General features: G+C 40.5%; 1 protein-coding gene across 1 annotated transcript in view; it reads left to right on the top strand.

The window, feature by feature from the left end:
- PIK3R1 (phosphoinositide-3-kinase regulatory subunit 1) overlaps window positions 1–12,520 on the top strand; it is a 342,820-nt gene that overhangs the window by 174,962 nt on the left and 155,338 nt on the right. The window lies entirely within an intron of this gene.

Raw genomic sequence — 12,520 nt, 5'->3', positions numbered from 1 at the left:
GTGACCACCCTCTACCATTCGGCTCCTTCAAATTTCAAGCAAAAGATCAGAAGTAAGTTTGTCTTACTTCCATTAGAAGAATTTCTTCCAAAATATTTTCAATGAAAATGGGTAGAATTGCTCTGTGGATTACCTAAGTGGGCAGCTAAGCTTCTTATTGTGTCATTGCATCATTCATGAAGTACACAGTGAGATGTTTCTTTTAAGACATGCTATTTAATCATTCTTAAAGTGAAGGTCTCTTTCTGTATCATATACTACAAAGAAATTCTCTTCATTGACGCACTAAGGCAGGTGGCTTCTTAATAGATTATAATCCAGTCTGTTGCTATTCACATCTCTACTTCTGTGGAATCTACTTTGGTGGGATTTTTTAAAAGTGATGGCTTTATGTATACCCTGAGTGCACGATTTGCCACTTAGTAAGTCACTTAACCTAGACTGTCTCTGCTAAATTAAATAAATTTGGTATTCATTGCTAATGAATAAAGATGTCACAGGTCTGACCCACTAGAAAGCATGTATGTGATTTTAAAAAAATAATCCTGAATTTATTATATTGGGATGTATTTAAAAAAGCAAGAAATGTATAAAGGAAATTTGATTTTGTTCATGAGAATAATACACATGAAAATATATCTCCCCGCTACAGACAGAAATCATGCCTATTATTATTATTATTATTGAGAATGGCATGGGGAAATCTGGGCAAGAACAGTTAATCCCAGAGAAAATACCTCTGTAGGAACACTAGCAAGGTCAGTGTTTGCTTAATTATTCACCGCCAACTGTCATTCTAATTGCAAGTAATAGATGAGTCTTGCATGTTGAAAGTCTCTATATCTCTGTATTTCAAGACTATTCCCAACTCTTTAATGATCTGGACTCAGGAGTCAAAGCAAAAGCAGTAGATATCTGTTAAAACCACTCCTGCTGAAAAGAGAGTTTCCTTTTTACTTTTCACCTTGTGTGTCCTCAGAGAAAGGTTTTGGGTAATGAGATGCTAGGAGATTTAGCTCAGGTAAGCTCTGTGGATATAAGTTCAACAAACAAATTTTACCAGGAGCAGAAAAATATTCATCATATTATATAAAGGGTGTTATAAAACAGATAAAACCTTTGGTCCATACATAAAGCAACAAGCAAGTCTTCTGGAGTTAAGTTGGTCTTGCAAATTCAAGATTATAAATCATGTTTACATGAGGCTGGGCCTGAAAGAAGTTAAGACTATTAAAATGTAGGCTCTATATCATAGTAACAGGCTGTACATCTTTGGATTATGAGTCTTGGCTGCCAGTGGATACACAGGGTGAATCTAAAATGGCTCATTATCTTTGTCTACACAAACTCTTTGACAACAATTTGTAGTTTAGCTCCATGGTTAGAGCAAATCAGGGTCATTGCTTGAATTTCCACCAGAGTGCTTAGCTGTCCTTGATAACACGCCCATGGGCAAGGATTGCCAACTCAAAAACTCAGGAACAAAGCAACTAATTCCCATGAGTAAAGTGGCCCTGGGGTAAACAACAGGGAGTGGTGAGGACTGTGGCAACTTAGAGAATTCAGACCCCATCTAAAGGGGCAGCTCCTATCCCGATTCCAGCCTGGTTACTGAGAGGAGATATGAGCCCAGTATTGTTAGATCTGACTTACAAGAAAAGCCAGTAACCTGGGACTTTGATGTAAAAATATTCCAATTTTTCATACACTCAACTAATTCAAAAATGTTAAAGCACCATGGAGGGCAATCAGAACACATCTCTTGATTAGAGCTGACATTTGGCCCACCAGTTTGCGATCCCTGCTTCAACCTCTAATTTAGGCTAGTTGGTGTGTATTCACTTTACATTCAGGGTGAAGGAGGCAAAAGCTTATATGTACACCTGTATAAATCCATCACCACTACTGGGAAAGCACCTTTGTTACCTTCAGGGCTTCCTGACTCTCGGTCCTGTGGTGAGTTCAGTAGTAGCACCCAAAAGGATATGTCCATGTTCTATGGCCCCAGAACCTGTGAATGTGATCTTATTTTGAAAAAAAAAAAAAAAGGTTTTCACAGATGTAATTAAGTTAGGGATCTTAAGATGAGATCACTCTGAATTATCCAGGTGGGTTCTAAATCCAATGACAATGTCCTTACAAGAGAAGATAGGATAGATTTGAAGAAGAGAAGATGAGGTAAAGATGGAGGCAGAGATTGGAGTCATGCAGGCACAAGCCATGGAAAATCTAAAGCCACCAGAAGCTAGAAGAGGCAATGAACAGAATCTCCCCTGGAGTCCTCAGGTGGAGCATGGCCCTGCTTACACCTTCCTTTTTTACTTCTAGTCTCCAGAACTGTGAGAATAACTTTCTGCTGTTTTAAGCCACCAAATTTGTGGTAGTTTGTTACCACAGCACTAGGAAATTAATACAGGTTCAGTAACATCATTTTTCTAAACAGGGCTTCTATAAGCATCACCCCCATCATCTGATATCCAAAGGTACCTCTGAGGATGGCTGCTCCATCAAGAATGTGTGCCAAAAGTTAAAAATCACCTCTGCCATTTAAACTCTAGATTTCATGACATCAACCCTAAAATAAGAATGCTCATATAACCCACAGAGAAAATTAAACTTCAGAGAAAAATATCATTCAGGAGAGAGACACATTGAAAACCAGACACTGGGGCCGCTCATGGTCTATACCTCAGAAGACAGTACAGAGATGAGTGTCATCACATCTGAATTCTGATTAATGATAACTGCTCTTGATTCTTTGCCTTTAAGTTAAAAATGAGAGCTATAACCAAGACATTTTGATGGATCTGAAGACTACTGAGGCAATAGTCATTTTCTAAATTCTAGATACTTAACTAAATGTGAGTTTAAAACCCAAATCTGACATAGAAAATTACCCAAGGGAAAAAAATTAAAAAGACATCCATTCGAGGCCACTGAGTATTGGGATTATTCAACCCATTTATCACCCTTTCTTAAGTAAGCAAGCACTCGGAATCCCCTATGCTGTTCCTAACGTGGTTTCCCCTAAAGCCCACTAGAGCATCAGGTATATTTTATTTTTTCATAGTGTTTCTTTCTATCCAGAAGGAGAAAGGGCAAGGCTGTCAGACAGGTACACGTGTCATGTTTCTGGAATCCATATCTTCTCAAACGCCTGATTTATGATGTACTTTCATACAAACCATGTGGAACCAGAAGCCACTTCTCCCTTTGATTTCTACGGTCCTTTGTACCTTTTTAAAGGCTTTATTTTGTTCATTCACTCCACATCTTTTGTGAATTTCCATTCACTAGTCAGTGGGCTAGACCTTCTCTCAGGGAGTTTACCATCTAATAGAAGAGACAGGCATGGAACAAATCATCACAGAACAGGAGGTGAGGATCATGATAGAGATGTGCTATGGAAGGGCTATAGAAGCAAAGAAGAAAGAGTGTCAACTGATCTGGAGGTAGTTTCTTAGAGGAGATTCCCCTGGAGCTGGGTCTTGGAGCATCATTAAACGTGAAAAAGTCAGAGCATCATGTACAAAGATATAGAGACACAAGAGGGAGTGGGCATGTGGCCTATTCAGGGACAGGTGGGAAATTTGAGATGGCTTCAGAGGCTGGTGCTGGGAGTGGGGAGGGGAAGTGAGTGGCTGTCTTCCTCCTGGTGGTTTTGGCATCCATCTCCTGCACCTCATTCCTGACTTGGATGAGACCGTCATAATTCCCTGCCTGCCCCTCCACGTGACCCCACCAAGCCTCAAGTCTTACTCTTCACAGAGCCATCAGAGCGAGCTTTATAAAACGCTTGTCAGATCCTATGACTCAGCTGGATAATATGATTGAAAACTCACCAGTCCATTCCTAGTGCTTCTAGGATCTGGCCCTACCTACTCCTAAGGGCTTGTATTAGTTTTCAGGGCTCCTATAACAAAGTACCACAAAGTGAGAGCCTTAAACAACAGAAGTTTATTGTCTCACAGTTCTGGAGGCTAGAAGTCTAAGAGGTCAAGGTATCTACAGAGATGGTTTCCTCTGAGGGCCTAAAGGGAGGGATCTGTTCCAGGCCTGCTCCTTAGCTTGTAGATGGCCATCTTCTCCCTGTGTCCTAATCTCTTCTTATAAGGATACCAGTCCTATTGGATTAGGGCCCACCCGAATGACCTCATTGAATTTAATCACCTCTTTAATGAGCCTAACTCCAAATACAGTTACATTCTTAGGTACTGAGGATTAAGATTTCAATATATGAATTTTTAGGGGGACACAATTCAACTCCAAACAGGGCTCGTCTCCTATCATTGCCCCCACTCACCCCATACCATATGTCATACCTTTACACTATTTTCTCTGCTTGAAATGTCCTCACTGCACTTGGTAGAAAGGCAGTAGGGTGTAACGGTTGACAGCACTGACTTCGGAACAAAAATCTGGTTTTGAATCCCAGCTCTGCCATTCATTTATTGTGTGACTTTGAACTCAAATTGGGAAGGTTAAGCAATAAGTTTTCTCATTTGTACAATAGGGACCGTGCCTCTTACCCTAAAAGATTAAAATTAGTCAATATGTGCAAAGCACCTAAAGCAGTGCGTAGTGTAAGGTCGGATCTTAACAAACGGCATCACGAAACAGAGGAAAGCTTCAAGTGAGCTTTATTAGGGGGCGCTCCCGGGCGAGGTTCACTGGTCCGAGAGAAAGGGGCCAGAGAAGTAGCACCCGGGAGAGGGTTGGGCAAGATTTTATAGGGGAAGAAGAGAAAGGGGTGTGGTGAATCTGGGAGGGCGCAGGGTATTTCTTATTTGGTGGTCTCTTCGGGTATCGTGGCAATATCTGGTGCCGGTTACATCAGTCTTGGGACCGCTAGTCCTGCCCTTCGAAAGGCGGGAAGACTGGGCCGGGTGGAAAGCCCCCAGGTCAGTTCCTGGAAGTGGGTGGTCCGGAATGTCTCCAGGTCAGTTTCTGGAACTGGGTGGTCCAGAGAGTTTCAGTCTGATGCAACCTGTGAATCTGATTGCATTCCTCTGCCTCGGGCCAGTTGACCTTACACCTAGGATGCAGTAAATGCTGATTAAGAGTCACCTATTGTACTTCCTGTGCCCTGGTGAACTATTTATCGCGGAAGGCTTGGGTCAAACATCATGTCTTCTGAGAAGCCTCCTCTGACCTCACATTCTGCTTCATGTTCCCACAGGACCAGGTACCAATTAATACTTTTATGTTTGATTATTGGTTGCCTTTCCCACTAGTCTGTGACCCCTTAAGGCCAGAGCCCTCTCTTCTTAGAGATCAAAAACTCAGTCTCCAGAGTCAGACTGGGCTCCCACCCCAGCACCAACAGTTACTAGCTGTGTGTCCTTCAGCAATTTTATCTAAACTCTGTAATTCTAGGCTTGCTTATCTGTAGAATAGATATAATAGTACTACCTACTATTGTAGCAGGTATTGTGAGGATTAAATTGTATTAGACACATAAACGATACATCTTCTACAGAGTAAGGAGTAATGATTATTAGCTATTATCTATTTTTATAAGCTTTGTGTACTCAGCATCTAGCACTTGCTGAGTACTTATTAGGTGTGCAGTGATGTTTAGTTTGAATGTGATTGAAAAGACTTGAGTAGAATTAAAACAGATTGAAGCCAGATTGGTCAGGCCTAGAAGTGGTCTGAGAAAAAAATAATGAGGACGTGAAGCAAGGCAGTAGAGGCAAGAATAGAGAGATAGGAGAAAAGTGTGAATTTACAAGCTTGAATGTACTATTGGTTGATGGTACTGTTGGTTGTACTATTGGAAAATGAAAGCTGGGGGACTCAAATGTGATTCCAGTGATCCTGATGACTGGGTGGATCCTGATGACTGAATGCCATTGCCCCAAGACAAGAAACATGGGAGAGGAGACAGATCCATACCGAAAGATAAATAACTCAGTTTCAGTTGTCTTGAGTTTGAGATACCAATGAGATACAAAGTATCGGTGTCCATTGAGGTTAAAGGTTTGGATGTGGAAGGCAAGGCCAAACTGTGGTAGGGAGATTTGTGTTGGTGCCAGAGGATGATTGAAGGACAACCCTCAGATAAAGACCCAAGGACAAGAAGTACAGTGAAACCCTTGGCTTCCTTCTCTTTTCATCATACCTGTTGGTCCCATCTCCAGTGAGAGCCTAGAGCCTCTCTTCATTCTGAGTCAAGTGTCCTGCACCACACCACAGCCCACACAGGCATGAAAATCTCATTTCTCTGCACATCTTCACCTCTTACTCCTCCTTCCCATAATAGGTTTTCTGTGGCTTCCAAGAACCGAATCTCTGCCGAGATATTTACCCAGGAAATACAAGAGACACAAGGCCTACAATTCACTACTGGGATAATAGTGACCTTAACCGTGTACACTGGAAAACTTAAGTTTCTTAGGGGTCTGAATCTAGTCTCTTTTTAAGAGACATCATCTAAAAACCACTATCTCTGATCCTCCGGCTTTAGGGAAACATGTGTACAGAGGACCCTACAATGGGAAGAGTCGAGAGGTGAACAAGAAGACCAAACCAAAATACTTTTGGTTTTACTTTAATACAAAAACAGATAAAATTCCATGGACAAAAGCTAAGTAGGGAAAACATGAGCAGATTCAAGGGATTTTCCTTAAACCTTCTGTCCACAGTCTGTCCCAATCTGACTTCTCGTCGTCGTCGGCAGGATTTTCCCTCAGTCCACGTCTCCCACGTCATCTCCTTTCACAAAAGGCAAGGAGAAGTTGATGCCCTCCAATATATATTTTTTAATTAATATTCTGTGATTGTCATTACAAATGCAGTATATACTCATCAGAAAACATAGCAAAAAATATATATATATAAAACATTTCTTAACATCAGTAATCCCACACATCCAGAGATAACTAATGTAAACTCTTTAGTGAATAGCCTTTGTATTCCATATAGCTATAGACAGAGATATAGACTCTAGATCTAGATCTAGCTAATAGATTATAGCTATAGATATGTTTATAAGTACAGACATAGCTCTGTGCACATCACTATCTCTGTTAGTAGCACTACCACATACAACTGTAGAGGATGTTCAGGCTGATGGCACTTTACTGGGTGGAGGGGCATATTTCGATTCATAATCTGCCTTTTTCATTTAAATTAACACACAGCTTGTTTAATCCCAAATCCTTTCCCTCCTAAAGCTTCATATTGGGTTGTTCTACACTCATCCAAGTCTAGCTTCGCTCTCTCCAGCTATAATTTTTTCAGCTGTAGCCTTTCCTGTGAGCCCAGCTCCTCTGTGGGTAACCAGGTCCAGGGAGTCTTCAGATTTTCCTACCACAAAGAACTGGCTGCTCATGTTCTGTCTTGGCTGAAGTGACTTGACCTGAGAATTTCAAATCAAATGTATTCAACTAGCAGCTACAGTTTCTTTTTATTCCCTCAGACTCAGGCGTGACCCTTGAACACGTTTCCCAATGGCAAAGATTCTTTCTAAAATTGGGGCTGATGGAGTCTTAGATGTAATGACAAAAATAATCAATATAAATTGTAGATAACACTTTCTGTTATCGGCAAAGCTAAGGGGTTCATAATTCACCCTTGGAACCACTCTTTAAGTAGATACTGTTATTGTCCCCAGTTTACAAATGAGAAAACCAAGATTTAAAGAAGTATCTTATCTAAAGTTTGATTCAAACTCAGGATTACCTGTCTCCTTAGCCTGGGTCATGCTACACTGCTTCTGTCTGTGAGAGTTTCTCATAAAAGATTTAGGAAAAATTCAGGGCATGGATTCTAGGTATTAAAGTCCTCTTTCTCAAGGTTTCAGTTCTTTCTGGATGAGGAAGAGCTATATAAGCAGATTTGCAGGAGGATCTTAGTCAAGGGAGGTAGGTCATCTCCCAGGGATGCCTCAATGGTTTAGAAGGATGATGTAGCTTGATAAAATTTTAAACTGAATAGATTCTATATATCTGATGACTGGGGGAATCCTCTACAGAGTGCTGAAGGCCAGGCTCAGCAATGGTCAGGCTGGGGTTTTACCTAAAAACTTATTTGACTTGGAGTGCTGTTTCTCCAAAGACCATCCCTCTAGGGAAGACTTAGTAATTACACTGCACAACTCCTGACCAGACCCATTTATAAATATAGTTTACTACTGTTGAAATCAATTGATTTGGCATGAAGGACTTCCTAGGGATAGGTTTCTCCTGTTGAGGATCTTCTGAAGTTCCTTTTTTACTAACTTCCATGAGTGCTTTTCCTTCCCCTTTCCTATCAACTTACTCTTGACAGAGCTGAAACTGGTCCTGATGTTCCCATGGGTGGGGAAAAGTGGACCTTGCTCTCTTAAGTCCTGGTTTGATAATGACTAACAGGAAACAAACCAAAAAATTAAATAAAAAGTATAAATCTTGGGTAGGTTAGCAATGAAGTATCCAAACTAGAATCTGGAATAGCGTATTCAAGAACTTAGTGTATTTGTATCTCATCATAGACTTTCTTATCATGTGCCTCCTAATTTGACGATAATAAGTATGAAGAGCCTAGATGTAGTTGTGAGATCCAATTATGAAAATAATGTTGGGACATAGTTCTTAAGCAGTGGTCTTAGAGATATTGCAGAAGCATAGGTTGTAGCTGACATTTGGAAAATGTATTTCTCCTCAACTATCCTCCTATGAAAGCTGCTCCAGCAGCACAGAGACATCAACTTTGTTCAGGGAGGGACACCTCTTCGGCTGCAGCTGAAGGTAAGGAGGTGGGGTAGTGAGGATGTAGATAGTTCATAAAAAGGAGCCCTTGGGGGCCTCCCTGGTGGCGCAGTGGTTGAGAGTCCGCCTGCCGATGCAGGGGATACGGGTTCGTGCCCCGGTCTGGGAGGATCCCATATGCCGCGGAGCGGCTGGGCCCGTGAGCCATGGCCGCTGGGCCTGCGCATCCGGAGCCTGTGCTCCGCAACGGGAGAGGCCACAACAGTGAGAGGCCCGCATACCGCAAAAAGAAAAAAAAAAAAAAAGAAAAAAAAAAAAAAAAAAAAGGAGCCCTTGGGGTTTAGGGCTGTCATACATGATGGTTTTAATTTTTCCTATAAAATAAGGAGACAGAAGAGATGGAGAAGATAGCTGGAAGAGAGTAGTGAAGTTCTGGTCCTAGTGGAGATGGAAAGAGGGCTCAGAGAAGGGAAATTTTTTTTTAAAGGATACAGAGGACACCAAGGAGCAGTGAGTTTGGAGACCCTGTATGTATAGGGGCAGAATAAGCAGTTGAGTGACAGATAAAAATAGGAGATAGCAGATAATTTGGTTGATCCAGTTTGGGGGATGGGGCAGACACATACAGCAGAAAGTGATGAAAGTGATGCGTTTGTGTCTCTGGTTTGGATTAGGAAGGAAGCAAAGCCACATGTGGGGATAATCAATGGGGAGAGAAAGGAATACTGAAGAACTAGTGTGTTGAAAGTAAGGGGATGAGATTGAATGTAAGCAAAAAGGGAATATGGGACGAAGAGAGCAGAAAGGTTAGAAGTTGGTTCATGATTGATAAGTTTGAGCTTAAGGAGAGTTCTAGGTGGTAAGATCCAGGGTATATCTGTCAATGGGAATAGGTGGCTGAGATGGAAAGAATATGAACTGTTGAGGACACAAGACTCTCAAGGCCAATTTGTGGAAAGAATGGACCAGCAGCATTTGAAGACATCTATGACGATAACCATGCTTTTTTTTTTCCCCCTAGTAATAGTGTATCACTATTTTCTTGTATGCCTTCCTGTTATGGGCTGCTTCTAACACTTGTGAAACAGGAAAACAACAAAATAGGTAGAGAGCCAGTGAGAAGGACAAAATATAAGTCATCATGGGATATAAGAAGTGGCCTACACCATCACCCTGATACCAAAACCAGACAAAGACGTCACAAAGAAAGAAAATTACAGACCAATATCACTGATGAACATAGATGCAAAATCCTCAACAATATACTAGCAAACAGAATCCAACAGCACATTAAAAGGATCATACACCATGATCAAGTGGGATTTATCCCATAGATGCAAGGATTCTTCAATATATGCAAATCAATCAACGTGATACACCATATTAACAAATTGAAGGAAAAAAACCATATGATCAGCTCAATAGATGCAGAAAAAGCTTTCAACAAAATTCAACACCGATTTATGATAAAAACCCTCCAGAAAGTAGGCATAGAGGGAACTTATTCAACATAATAAAGGCCATATATGACAAACTGACAGCCAACATCGTTCTCAGTGGTGCAAAACTGAAACCATTTCCACTAAGATCAGGAACAAGACAAGGTTGCCCACTCTCACCACTGTTATTCAACATAGTTTTGGAAGTTTTAGCCACAGCAATCAGAGAAGAAAAAGAAATAAAAGGAATCCAAATCAGAAAAGAAGAAGTAAAGCTGTCACTGTTTGCAGATGACATGATACTATACATAGAGAACCCTAAAGACTCTACCAGAAAACTACTTGAGCTAATCAATGAATTTGGTAAAGTTGCAGGATACAAAATTAATGCACAGAAATCTGTTGCATTCCTATACACTAATGATGAAAAATCTGAAAGAGAAATTAAGGAAACACTCCCATTTACCATTGCAACAGAAAGAGTAAAATAACTAGGATAAACCTACCTAGGGAGACAAAAGACCTGTATGCAGAAAACTATAAGACACTGATGAAAGAAATTAAAGATGATACAAACAGATGGAGAGACATGCCATGTTCCTGGATTGAAAGAATCAACATTGTGAAAATGACTATACTACCCAAAGCAATCTACAGATTCAGTGCAATCCCTATCAAACTACCAAAGACATTTTTCACAGAACCAGAACAAAAAATTTCACAATTTGTATGGAAACACAAAAGACCCCGAATAGCCAAAGCAATCTTGAGAAAGAAACACGGAGCTGGAGGAATCAGGCTCCCTGACTTCAGACTATACTACAAAGCTATAGTAATCAAGACAGTATGGTACTGGCACAAAAACAGAAAGATAGATCAATGGAACAGGATAGAAAGCCCAGAGATATACCCACACACATATGGTGGTCACCTTATTTTTGATAAAGGAGGCAAGAATATACAGTGGAGAAAAGACAGCCTCTTCAATAAGTGGAGCTGGGAAAACTGGAAAGCTACATGTAAAAGAATGAAATCAGAACACTCCCTAACACCATACACAAAAATAAGCTCAAAATGGATTAAAGACCTAAATGTAAGGCCAGACACTATCAAACTCTTAGAGGAAAACATAGGCAGAACACTCTATGACATAAATCACAGCAAGATTCTTTTTGACCCACCTCCTAGAGAAATGGAAATAAAAACAAAAATAAACACACGGGACCTAATGAAACTTCAAAGCTTTTGCACAGCAAAGGAAACCATAAACAAGACCAAAAGACAACCCTCAGAATGGGAGAAAATATTTGCAAATGAAGCAACTGACAGGATTAATTTGCAAAATTTACCAGCAGCTCAGGCAGCTCAATATCAAAAAACAAACAACCCAGTCCAAAAATGGGCAGAAGACCTAAATAGACATTTCTCCAAAGAAGATATACAGACTGCCAACAAACACATGAAAGGATGCTCAACATCACTAATCATTAGAGAAATGGAAATCAAAACTACAATGAGGTATCACCTCACACCAGTCAGAATAGCCATCATCAAAAAATCTACAAACAACAAATGCTGGAGAGGGTGTGGAGAAAAGGGAACCCTCTTGCACTGTTGGTGGGAATGTAAATTGATACAGCCACTATGAAGAACAATATGGAGGTTCCTTAAAAAAGTAAAAATAGAACTACCATATGACCCAGCAATCCCACTATTGGGCATATACCCTGAGAAAACCATAATTCAAAAACCATAATTCATTGTGGTCATGTACCACAATGTTCATTGCAGCTCTGTTTACAATAGCCAGGACATGGAAGCAACCTAAGTGTCCATCGACAGAAGAATGGATAAAGAAGATGTGGCACATATATACAGTGGAATATTACTCAGCCATAAAAAATGAAATTGAGTTATTTGTAGTGAGGTGGATGGACCTAGAGTCTGTTATACAGAGTGAAGTAAGTCAGAAAGAGAAAAACAAATACTGTATGCTAACACATATATATGGAATCTTTAAAAAAATGGTTATGAAGAACCTAGGGGCAGGACAGGAATAAAGATACAGACATAGAGAATGGACTTGAGGACACAGGGAAGGGGAAGCTGGGACGAAGTGAGAGAGTGCCATGGACATATATACACTACCAAATGTAAAATAGATAGCTAGTGGGAAGCAGCCACATAGCATAGGGAGATCAGCTTGGTGCTCTGTGACCACCTAGAGGGGTGGGATAGGGAGGGTGGGAGGGAGACGCAAGAGGGAGGGGATATGGGGATACATGTATATGTATAGTTGATTCACTTTGTTATACAACAGAAACTAACACACCATTATAAAGCAATTATATTCCAATAAAGATGTTAAATAAATAAATAAAAGATAAG

Source organism: Mesoplodon mirus, assembly GCF_964341445.2.
Source record: "Mesoplodon mirus genome assembly, chromosome: 5".
In the NCBI taxonomy this organism is placed as follows: Eukaryota; Metazoa; Chordata; class Mammalia; order Artiodactyla; family Ziphiidae; genus Mesoplodon; species Mesoplodon mirus.
Note: the sequence above shows the minus strand (reverse complement) of the source record. Positions and strands in the feature narration are given on the sequence as shown.